Source organism: Triticum urartu, chromosome 6 (genome assembly GCF_003073215.2).
Source record: "Triticum urartu cultivar G1812 chromosome 6, Tu2.1, whole genome shotgun sequence".
Lineage (NCBI taxonomy): Eukaryota > Viridiplantae > Streptophyta > Magnoliopsida > Poales > Poaceae > Triticum > Triticum urartu.
The window spans coordinates 490,928,456-490,940,612 of NC_053027.1; positions in this window are offsets into that span (position 1 = coordinate 490,928,456).

Genomic DNA, 12,157 nt, shown 5'->3' on the forward strand with positions numbered 1-12,157 from the left:
CTAAAAGATATAAGTGAAGCACTGGAGCAAAAACTATATAGCTCAAAAGATATAAGTGAAGCACATAGAGTATTCTAATAAATTTCAAGTCATGTGAGTCTCTCTCAAAAGGTGTGTACAGCAAGGATGATTGTGGTAAACTAAAAATCAAAGACTCAAATCATACAAGACGCTCCAAGCAAAACACATATCATGTGGTGAATAAAAATATAGCTCCAACTAAAGTTACCGATAGACGAAGACGAAAGAGGGGATGCCTTTCGGGGCATCCCCAAGCTTAGGCTTTTTGGTGTCCTTGAATTTTACCTTGGGGTGCCATGGTCATCCCCAAGCTTAGGATCTTGCCACTCCTTGTTCCATAATCCATCAAATCTTTACCCAAAACTTGAAAACTTCACAACACAAAACTCAAAATAGAAAATCTCGTGAGCTCCGTTAGCGAAAGAAAACAAAACACCACTTCAAGGTACTGTAATGAACTCATTCTTGATTTATATTGGTGTTAAATCTACTTTATTCCAACTTCTCTATGGTTTATAAACTCTTTTACTAGCCATAGACTCATCAAAATAAGCAAACAACACACGAAAAACAGAATCTGTCAAAAACAGAAAAGTCCGTAGTAATCTGTAGCTAACGCAAACTTCTGGAACCCCAAAAATTCTAAAATAAATTTCTGGACGTGAGTAATTTATATATTAATCATCTGAAAAAATAATTAACTAAATAGCACTTTCTAAATAAAAATGGCAACAATTCTCGTGAGCGCTAAAGTTTCTGTTTTTTACAGCAAGATCAAAAAGACTTTCCCCAAGGCTTCCCAACGGTTCTACTTGACACAAACACTAATTAAACACAAAACACAACCAAAACAAAGGCTAGATAAATTATTTATGACTAAACAGGAGTAAAAATCAAGTAATAAAAATAAAATTGGGTTGCCTCCCAACAAGCGCTATCGTTTAACGCCCCTAGCTAGGCATAAAAGCAAGGATAGATCTAGGTATTGCCATCTTTTGTATGCAATCCATACGTGGCTCTCATAATAGATTTATATGGTAATTTAAATTTCTTTCTAGGGAAGTGTTCCATGCCTTTCCTTAATGGAAATTGGAATTTAATATTCCCTTCCTTCATATCGATAATTGCACCAATCGTTCTAAGGAAAGGTCTACCAGGAATAATAGGACATGAAGGATTGCAATCTATATCAAGAACAATGAAATCTACGGGCACATAATTCCTATTTGCAACAATAAGAACATCATTAATTCTTACCATAGGTTTCTTAATGGTGGAATCCGCAAGATGCAAGTTTAAAGAACAATCATCAAAATCACGGAAACCTAGCAAATCACACAAAGTTTTTGAAATCGTGGAGACACTAGCACCCAAATCACACAAAGCATAACACTCACGATCTTTAATTTAATTTTTATTGTAGGTTCCCACTCATCATAAAGTTTTCTAGGGATAGAAACTTTCAACTCAAGTTTTTCTTCATAAGATTGCATCAAAGCATCAACGATATGTTCAGTAAAAGCTTTATTTTGACTATAATCATGAGGAGAATTTAGCACAGATTGCAACAAGGAAATACAATCTATCAAAGAGAAATTATCATAATTAAATTCCTTGAAATCCAATATAGTGGGTTCATTGCTATCTAAAGTTTTAACCTCTTCAATCCCACTTTTAAGAATTTTTGCATCAAGATCTAAAAACTCCGAATCATTGGAATGCCTTTTAACTAAAGTTAGACTCATATCTAGTCCCATCATTATCAAGATTCATATTGCAAAACAAAGATTTAATAGGGGACACATCAATCACTTTTAGATCTTCATCCTTATTATCATGAAAACTAGAAGAACACGCTTTCAGAAAGCAATCTTTCTTAGCACGCATCCTAGCGGTTCTTTCCTTGCACTCATCAATGGAAATTCTCATGGCTTTGAGAGACTCATTGATATCATGCTTAGGTGGAATAGATCTAAGTTTCAAAGAATCAACATCAAGAGAAATTCTATCCATGTTCCTAGCCAACTCATCAATCTTAAGCAATTTTTCTTCAATCAAAGCATTGAAACTCTTTTGCGAAGTAATAAATTCTTTAATACTAGATTCAAAATCAGAGGGCATCTTATTATAATTTCCATAAGAATTGTTGTAGGAATTACCATAATTATTAGAGGAATTACTAGGAAACAGCCTAGAATTAAAATTACCTCTGTACGCATTATTACCAAAATTGTTCCTACCAACGAAATTCACATCCATAGATTCATTATTATTCTCAATCAAAGTAGACAAAGGCATATCATTAGGATCAGTAGGAGCACTCTTATTAGCAAAAAATTTCATAAGTTCATCCATCTTTCCACTCAAAACATTAATCTCTTCAATTGCATGCACTTTTTTACTAGTAGATCTTTCAGTATGCCATTGAGAATAATTAACCATAATATTATCTAGGAGTTTGGTAGCTTCTCCTAAAGTGATTTCCATAAAAGTGCCTCCTGCGGCCGAATCTAAAAGATTTCTAGAAGCAAAATTCAATCCGGCATAAAAATTCTGTATAATCATCCATAAATTCAAACCATGTGTAGGGAAATTACGTATCATTAATTTAATCATCTCCCAAGATTGTGCAACATGTTCATGATCAAGTTGCTTAAAATTCATAATATCGTTTCTAAGAGAGATGATCTTAGCGGGAGGAAAATACTTAGAGATAAAAGCATCTTTGCACTTATTCCATGAATCAATACTATTTTTAGGTAAAGACGAAAACCAAGCTTTAGCATGATCTCTAAGTGAAAACAGAAATAGTTTAAGTTCAACGATATCATTATCCACATCTTTCTTCTTTTGCATATCACACAAATCAACAAAGTTGTTTAGATGGGTAGCGGTGTTGGAAATATGCCCTAGAGGCAATAATGAAATGGTTATTATTATATTTCCTTGTTCATGATAATTGTCTATTGTTCATGCTATAATTGTATTAACCAGAAACTGTAATACATGTGTGAATAAATAGACCACAACATGTCCCTAGTAAGCCTCTAGTTGACTAGCTTGTTGATCAATAGATGGTTATGGTTTCCTGACCATGGACATGGATGTCATTGATAACGGGATCACATCATTAGGAGAATGATGTGATGGACAAGACCCAATCTTAAGCGTAGCACAAGATCGTGAAGTTCGTTTGCTAAAGCTTTTCTAATGTCAAGTATCATTTCCTTAGACCATGAAATTGTGCAACTCCCAAATACCATAGGAATGCTTTGGGTGTACCAAACGTCACAACGTAACTGGGTGGCTATAAAAGTGCATTACAGGTATCTCGGGAAGTGTCTGTTGGGTTGGCACAAATCGAGACTGGGATTTGTCACTCTATATGACGGAGAGGTATCTTTGGGCCCACTCGGTAATGCATCATCATAATGAGCTCAATGTGAGTAAGGAGTTAGCCATGGGATCATGCATTATGGAACGAGTAAAGAGACTTGCCGGTAACGAGATTGAACGAGGTATGGGGATACTGACGATCGAATCTCAGGCAACTAACATACCGATAGACAAAGGGAATTGTATACGGGATTGATTGAATCCCCGACATCGTGGTTCATCCGATGAGATCACCGTGGAACATGTGGGAGCCAATATGGGTATCCAGATCCCGCTATTGGTTATTGACCGGAGAGATGTCTCGGTCATGTCTGCATGGTTCCCGAACCTGTAGTGTCTACACACTTAAGGTTCAGTGACGCTAGAGTTGTTATGGGAAATAGTATGTGGTTACTGAAGGTTGTTCGGAGTCCCGGATGAGATCCTGGACGTGATGAGGAGATCCGGAATGGTCCGGAGGTGAAGATCGATATATTGGACGAAGGGTATTGGAGTCCGGAATTGTTCCGGGGGTACCGGGTGACGACCAGCGTGTCCGAAAGGGGTTTCGGAGGCCCCGGCAAGCGTTGGGGGGCCTTATGGGCCAAGGGGAGGGGGCCCACTAAGGGGCTGAGCGCCCCTCCCACCCCATCTGACATAACTTGGAGAGGTGGGGGCGCCTCCCCTAGGGCAGCCACCCCTCCCGGCTTGGGGGCAAGTTTCCTAGGGGTGGGTCGCCCAAACCCATCTAGGGTTTCCCCTGTGGCCGCCGCCCCTCCCCTAGGGAACCCTAGGGCGCCTCCTCCACCCCCTTCCCCCTATATATAGTGAGGGAGAGAGAGGGCAGCCGAACACCCTTCCCCTGGCGCAGCCCCTCCCCCTCTCCTACACCTCCTCCTCCTCTGTAGTGCTTGGCGAAGCCCTGCAAGAGAACCACGAGCTCCATCACCACCACGCCGTCGTGCTGTCAGAGTTCTCCCTCAACTTCTCATCTCCCCTTGCTGGATCAAGAAGGAGGAGACGTCCCCGGGCTATACGTGTGTTGAATGCGGAGGCGTCGTTGTTCGGCGCTTAGATCGGAATCGACCGCGATCTGAATCGATGCGTGTACGACTCCACCAACCGCGTTCTTGTAACGCTTTCACTTAGTGATCTTCAAGGTGTCATCATGAGCTAGGTTTATGCGTAGATTCTATGCACGAGTAAAACACAAAGCAGTTGTGGGCAATGATTTGTTCAATTTGCTTACCGTTACTAGTCTTATCTTGATCCGGCGGCATTGTGGGATGAAGCGGCCCGGACCGACCTTACACGTACGCTTATGTGAGACTGGTTCCACCGACTGACATGCACTTGATGCATAAGGTGGCTGGCGGATGTCTGTCTCTCCCACTTTAGTCGGATCGGATTCGATGAAAAGGGTCCTTATGAAGGGTAAATAGCAATTGGCATATCATCATTGTGGTTTTGCGTAGGTAAGAAACGTTCTTGCTAGAAACCCATAGCAGCCACGTAAAACATGCAACAACAATTAGAGGACGTCTAACTTGTTTTTGCAGGGTATGCTATGTGATGTGATATGGCCAAAAGGATGTTATGAATGATATATGTGATGTATGAGATTGATCATGTTCTTGTAATAGGAATCACGACTTGCATGTCGATGAGTATGACAACCGGCAGGAGCCATAGGAGTTGTCTTAATTTATTTATGACCTGTGTGTCAATGAAAACGCCATGTAATTACTTTACTTTATTGCCAACCGTTAGCCATAGTAGTAGAAGTAATAGTTGGCGAGGCAACTTCATGAAGACACGATGATGGAGATCATGATGATGGAGATCATGGTGTCATGTCGGTGATGATGGTGTTCATACCGTGCCTCAAAGATGGAGATCAAAGGCGCAAGATGATATTGGCCATATCATGTCACTTTATGATTTGCATGTGATGTTTGTCATGTTTACATCTTATTTGCTTAGAACGACGGTAGCATAAATAAGATGATCCCTCACTAAAATTTCAAGAAAGTGTTCCCCCTAACTGTGCATCGTTGCGAAGGCTCGTTGTTTCGAAGCACCACGTGATGATCGGGTGTGATAGATTCTAACGTTCGCATACAACGGGTGTAAGACAGATTTACACAATCAAAACACTTAGGTTGACTTGACGAGCCTAGCATGTACAGACATGGCCTCGGAACACGAGAGACCGAAAGGTCGAACATGAGTCGTATAGAATATACGATCAACATGGAGATGTTCACCGTTGATGACTAGTCCGTCTCATGTGATGATCGGACACGGCCTAGTCGATTCGGATCATGTATCACTTAGATGACTAGAGGGATGTCTATCTGAGTGGGAGTTGATACGTCCATTTTGCATCATGCTTTTATATCGATATTTATTGCATTGTGGGCTGTTATTACACATTATATCACAATACTTATGCCTATTCTCTCTTATTTTACAAGGTTTACATGAAGAGGGGGAATGCCGGCAGCTGGAATTCTGGGATGGAAAAGGAGCAAATATTGAAGACCTATTCTGCACATCTCCAAAAGTCCTGAAACTCCACGGGAGCACTTTTCAGAATATATAAAAAATATTGGGCGCAAGAAGTACCAGAGGGGGGCCACACCCTGGCCACGAGGGTGGGGGCGCGCCCCCTGCCTCGTGGGCTCCTTGGTGGCCCTCCGATGCCCATCTTCTGCTATATGAGGTCTTTCGCCCGAGAAAAAATCATAAGCAAGCTTTCGGGACGAAACTCTGCCGCCACGAGGCGGAACCTTGGCGGAACCAATCTAGGGCTCCAGTAGAGCTATTCTGTCAGGGAAACTTCCCTCCGGGAGGGGGAAATCATCACCATCGTCATCACCAACGATCCTCTCATCGGGAGGGGGTCAATCTCCATCAACATCTTCAACAGCACCATATCATCTCAAACCCTAGTTCATCTCTTGTATCCAAACCTCATATTGGTACCTGTGGGTTGCTAGTAGTGTTGATTACTCCTTGTAGTTGATGCTAGTTGGTTTACTTGGTGGAAGATCATATGTTCAGATCCATTATGCATATTAATACCCCTCTGATTATGAACATGGATATGCTTTGTGAGTAGTTACGTTTGTTCCTGAGGACATGGGAGAAGTCTTGCTATTAGTAGTCATGTGAATTTGGTATTCGTTCGATAGTTTGATGAGATGTATGTTGTCATCCCTCTAGTGGTGTCATGTGAACGTCGACTACATGACACTTCACCATTGTTTGGGCCTAGAGGGAGGCATTGGGAAGTAATAAGTAGATGATGGTTGCTAGAGTGACAGAAGCTTAAACCCTAGTTTATGCGTTGCTTCGTAAGGGGTTGATTTGGATCCATATGTTTCATGCTATGGTTAGGTTTACCTTAATACTTCTGTTGTAGTTGTGGATGCTTGCAATGGGGGTTAATCATAAGTGGGATGCTTGTCCAAGTAAGGACAGCACCCAAGCTCCGGTCCACCCACATATCAAATTATCAAAGTACCGAATGGGAATCATATGATTGTGATGAAAACTAGCTTGACGTCCCATGTGTCCTCGGGAGCGCTTTCCTTCATATAAGAGTTTGTCCAGGCTTGTCCTTTGCTACAAAAGGATTGGGTCATCCTGCTGCACCTTATTTACTTTTATTACTTGCTACTCGTTACAAATTACCTCATCACAAAACTATCTGTTACCGATAATTTCAGTGCTTGCAGAGAATACCTTACTGAAAACTGCTTATCATTTCCTTCTGCTCCTCGTTGGGTTCGACACTCTTACTTATCAAAAAGGCTACGATAGATCCCCTATAGCTGTGGGTCATCAGGAGTTCATTGAATAATTTGATTAGATGAACTTAATTATCATGAACATAGTATAAATTGTCTTTGCAAATTATGTTGTGGATTAATAGCTCGCGCTTTATCTCTTTGTTTTAATACATTCCTAGAGAAAGACAAAGTTGAAAGATATTGTAAGCAATTGTGCGGACTAGGGCCGTAGTCTGAGGATTGTCCTCACTGCTACACAGAAGGCTTCTGTCCTTGATGCACCGCTTGGTGTGCCAACCCCTCTAGCGTCGTCTGTGGATGTTGTGAACATCTGGTAGACACGTTCTGATGACTACCTGATAGTTTAGTGCGCAATGCTTTATGGCTTAGAGTCGGGTCTCCAAAAGCGTTTTGAACGCCATAAGAACATATGAGATGTTCGAAGAGCTGAAATTGGTATTTCAGGCTCATGACCGTGTTGAGAGGTTGAGACCTCTGACAAGACCTTTGCCTACAAGATGGAGGAGAATAGCTCAGTCAGTGAGCATGTGCTCAGAATGTCTGGGGTACTTCAATCACTTGAATCAAGTGGGAGTTAATCTTCCAGATAAGAGAGTGATTGACAAAAGTTCTCCAGTCGCTATCACCAAGCTACCAGAGTTTCGTGATGAACTATAACATGCAAGGGAAGATAATCCCGGAGCTGTTCATCGTGCTTAAGGCCGTAAAGGTAGAAATCAAGAAGGAGCATCAAGTGTTGATGGTTAACAAGAGCACTAGTTTCAAAGAAGGGCAAGGGCAAGAAGGGAAACTTCTTGAATGGCAAGCCAGTTGCCGCTCTAGTGAAGAAACCCAAGAACCCAAACCTGAGACAAAGTGCTTCTATAGGGAATGGTCATTGGTAGCGGAACTTCCTCAAATACTTGGTAGATAAGAAGGCTGTCAACTTCAACAAAAGTATATTTGATATATGTGTGTTATTGATGTGTACCTTACTAGTACTCCTAGTAGCACCTGGGTATTAGATACCGGTTCAGTTGCTAATATTGGTAACTCGAAACAAAAGCTACGAAATTAACGGAGACCAGCGAAGGGCGAGGTGATGATGTGTGTTGAAAGTGTTTCCAAGGTTGATGTGATCACCATCGCACGCTCCCTCTACCTTCGAGATTAGTGTTGAACCTAGGCAAATGTTGTTTGCATTGGTGTCTGCGTTGAGCATGAACATGGTTAGATCATGTTTATTGCAATACGGCTATTCATTTAAGTCAGAGAATAATGGTTATTCTGATTACATGAATAATACCTTCTATGGTCATGCACCCAATGTGAATGGTTTATTGAATCCCGGTCGTAGTTATACACATGTTCATAACATTGATGCCAAAAGATGTAGAGTTGATAATGATAGTACCACTTTCATGTGGCACTGCCGCTTAGGTCATATTGGTGTAAAGCGCATGAAAGAACCTCCATGATAATGGACTTTTGAAGTCACTTGATTTTGAATCACTTGACACATGCGAACCATGCCTCTTTGGCAAGATGACTAAAACCCCGTTCTTTGGAACAATGGAACGGGCAAGTGACTTATTGGAAATCATACATGCTGATGTGTGCAGTCCGATGAGTGTTGACGCGCACGGTGGATATCATTATTTTCTAACCTTCACCGGTGAATTGAATAGATATGGGTATATTTACTTAATGAAGCATAAGTCTGAAATGTTTGAAAAGTTCAAGCAATTTCAGAGTGAAGTTGAGAATCATCGTAACAAGAAGGTCAAGTTCCTTCGATCTGATCAAAGGGAAAGTATCTGAGTTATGAGTTTGGCAATCACTAAAGACAAGGAGGAATCGTTTCACAGTTGACACCGCCTAGAACACCATAGCACGATGGTGTGTCCGAACGTCGTAATCGAACCTTATTGGATATGGTGTATGATGTCTCTTACCAATCTACCGCTATTTTTGGGGGTTATGCATTAAAGACAATTACATTCACTTTAAATAGGGCACCATCTAAGTCCGTGGAGACGACACCGTATGAACTATGATTTGGCAAGAAACCAAAGTTGTTGTTTCTTAAGGTTTGGGGCTACGATGCTTATATCGATATGCTTCGATCGGAACCCAAAGCGGAAAATTATGTCTTCATAAAATACCCAAACAAGATGATTGGGTATACCTTCTATCTCAGGTCTGAGGGCAAAGTGTTTGTCGCTAAGAACATGTCCTTTCTTGAGAAAGAGTTTCTCTCGAAAGAATTGAGTGGGAGGAAGATAGAACTTGATGAGGTTGTTGAACCTTCACTTCAACCAGAGAGTAGCGCAGCACAGAAAGATGTTTCTGTGGCAACTACGTCAGTTGAAGAGAAAGCTAATGATGATGATGATCACGAAGCTTCAGATCAAATCACTATCGAACCTCGTAGGTCGACATGGGTGTGTACAACTTCTCAGTGGTAACCCTGTCTTAAAGGTCATGTTGTTGGACAATGATGAACCTATGAGCTATGAAGAAGCGATGGTGGGCCCGAATTCCAACAAATGGCTAGAAGCCATGAAATCCGAGATAGGATCCATGTATGAGAACAAAGTATGGACTTTGGTGGACTTGCCCGATGAACGGCAAGCCATTGAGAATAAATGGATCTTTAAGAAGAAGACAGACGCTAATGGTAATGTCACGGTTTGTGAAGCTCGACTTGTCTCAAAGAAGTCTCCGACAAGTTCAAGGAGTTGACTATGATGAGACTCTCTCAATCATAGCGATGCTAAAGTCTGTTAGAACTATGTTAGCAGTTGCTACATTTTCATTTATGAAATCAGGTAGATGGATGTCAAAACAAAGTTTCCTTGACGGTTTCCGTGAGGAAAGGTTGTATGTGATACAACCAAAAGGTTTTTGTCAATCCTAAGGATGCTAAAAGGTATGCAAACTCCAGCGATCCTTCTATGGACTGGAGCGAGCATCTCGGAGTTGGAACATATGCTTTGATGAGGCGATCAAAGCATTTGGGTTTATACAAAGTTTGCAAGAAACTTGTATTTGCAAGAAAGTGAGTGGGAGCACTACAACATTTCTGATAGGTATATATGGATGACATATTGTTGATCGGAAATGATGTAGAATTTCTAAAAAGCATAAAGGGTTGTTTGAATGGAGTTTTTCAAAGGAAGACCTGTGTAAAACTGCTTACATGTTGGGTATCAAGATCTATAGAGATAGATCAAGACGCCTGATAAGACTTTCACAAAGCACATACCTTGACATGATCTTGAAGGAGTTCAAGATGGATCAGTCAAAGAATGAGTTTTTGCCTGAGTTGTGAGGTGTGAAGTTAAGACTTGAAGCTCGACCATGGCAGAAGAAAGAGAAAGGATGAAAGTCGTCCCCTATGCCTTAGCCATAGGCTCTATACGATATGTCGTGCTGTGTACCGCGATGTGCCTTGCCACGTGTCTGGCAAGGGGGTACAAGAGTGATCCAGGAGTGGATCATTGGACAACGGTCAAAATTGTCCTTAGGAATAAGGAAATGTTTCTCGGTTATGGAGGTGATAAAGAGTTCGGCGTAAAGGGTTACGTCGATGCAAGCTTTAACACATATCCGGATGACTCTGAGTAGCAAACCGGATACGTATAGTGGAGCAACCATTTGGAATAGCTCCAAGTGGAACATAGTAGCAACATCTACAATATGAAATCGAGATTTGCGAAGAACACTCGGATCTGAATGTTGCAGACCCGTTGACTGACACTTCTCTCATAAGCATAACATGATCAAACCCTAGAACTCATTGAGTGTTAATCACATGGTGATGAAAACTAGATTATTGACTCTACTAAACTATTGGGTGTTAATCACATGGCGATGTGAACTAGATTATTGACTCTAGTAAACTCTTCGGGTGTTAGTCACATGGAGATGTGAACTATGAGTGTTAATCACATAATGATGTGAACTAGAATATTGACTCTAGTGCAAGTGGGAGACTGTTGGAAATATGCCCTAGAGGCAATAATAAAATGGTTATTATTATATTTCTTTGTTCATGATAATTGTCTATTTTTCATGCTATAATTGTATTAACCGGAAACCGTAATATATGTGTGAATACATAGACCACAACATGTCCCTAGTAAGCCTCTAGTTAACTAGCTCGTTGATCAATAGATGGTTATGGTTTCCTGACCATGGACATTGGATGTCATTGATAATGGGATCACATCATTAGGAGAATGATGTGATGGACAAAACCCAATCTTAAGCGTAGCACAAGATCGTGAAGTTCGTTTGCTAAAGCTTTTCTAATGTCAAGTATCATTTCCTTAGACCATGAGATTGTGCAAATCCCGGATACCGTAGCAATGCTTTGGATGTACCAAACGTCACAACGTAACTGGGTGGCTATAAAAGTGCATTACAGGTATCTCGGAAAGTGTCTGTTGGGTTGGCACGAATCGAGACTGGGATTTGTCACTCCGTATGATGGAGAGGTATCTCTGGGCCCACTCGGTAATGCATCATCATAATGAGCTCAATGTGACTAAGGAGTTAGCCACGGGATCATGGTTACGGAACGAGTAAAGAGACTTGCCTGTAACGAGATTTAACGAGGTATAGGGATACCGACGATCGAATCTCGGTCAAGTAACATACCAATAGACAAAGGGAATTGTATACGGGATTGATTGAATCCCCGACATCGTGGTTCATCCAATGAGATCATCGTGGATCATGTGGGAGCCAATATGGGTATCCAGATCCCGCTATTGGTTATTGGCCGGAGAGATGTCTCGGTCATGTCTGCATGGTTCCCGAACCCGTAGGGTCTACACACTTAAGGTTCGGTGACGCTAGAGTTGTTATGGGAAATAGTATGTGGTTACCGAAGGTTGTTCGGAGTCCCGGATGAGATCCCGGGAGTGACGAGGAGATCCGGAATGGTCCGGAGGTGA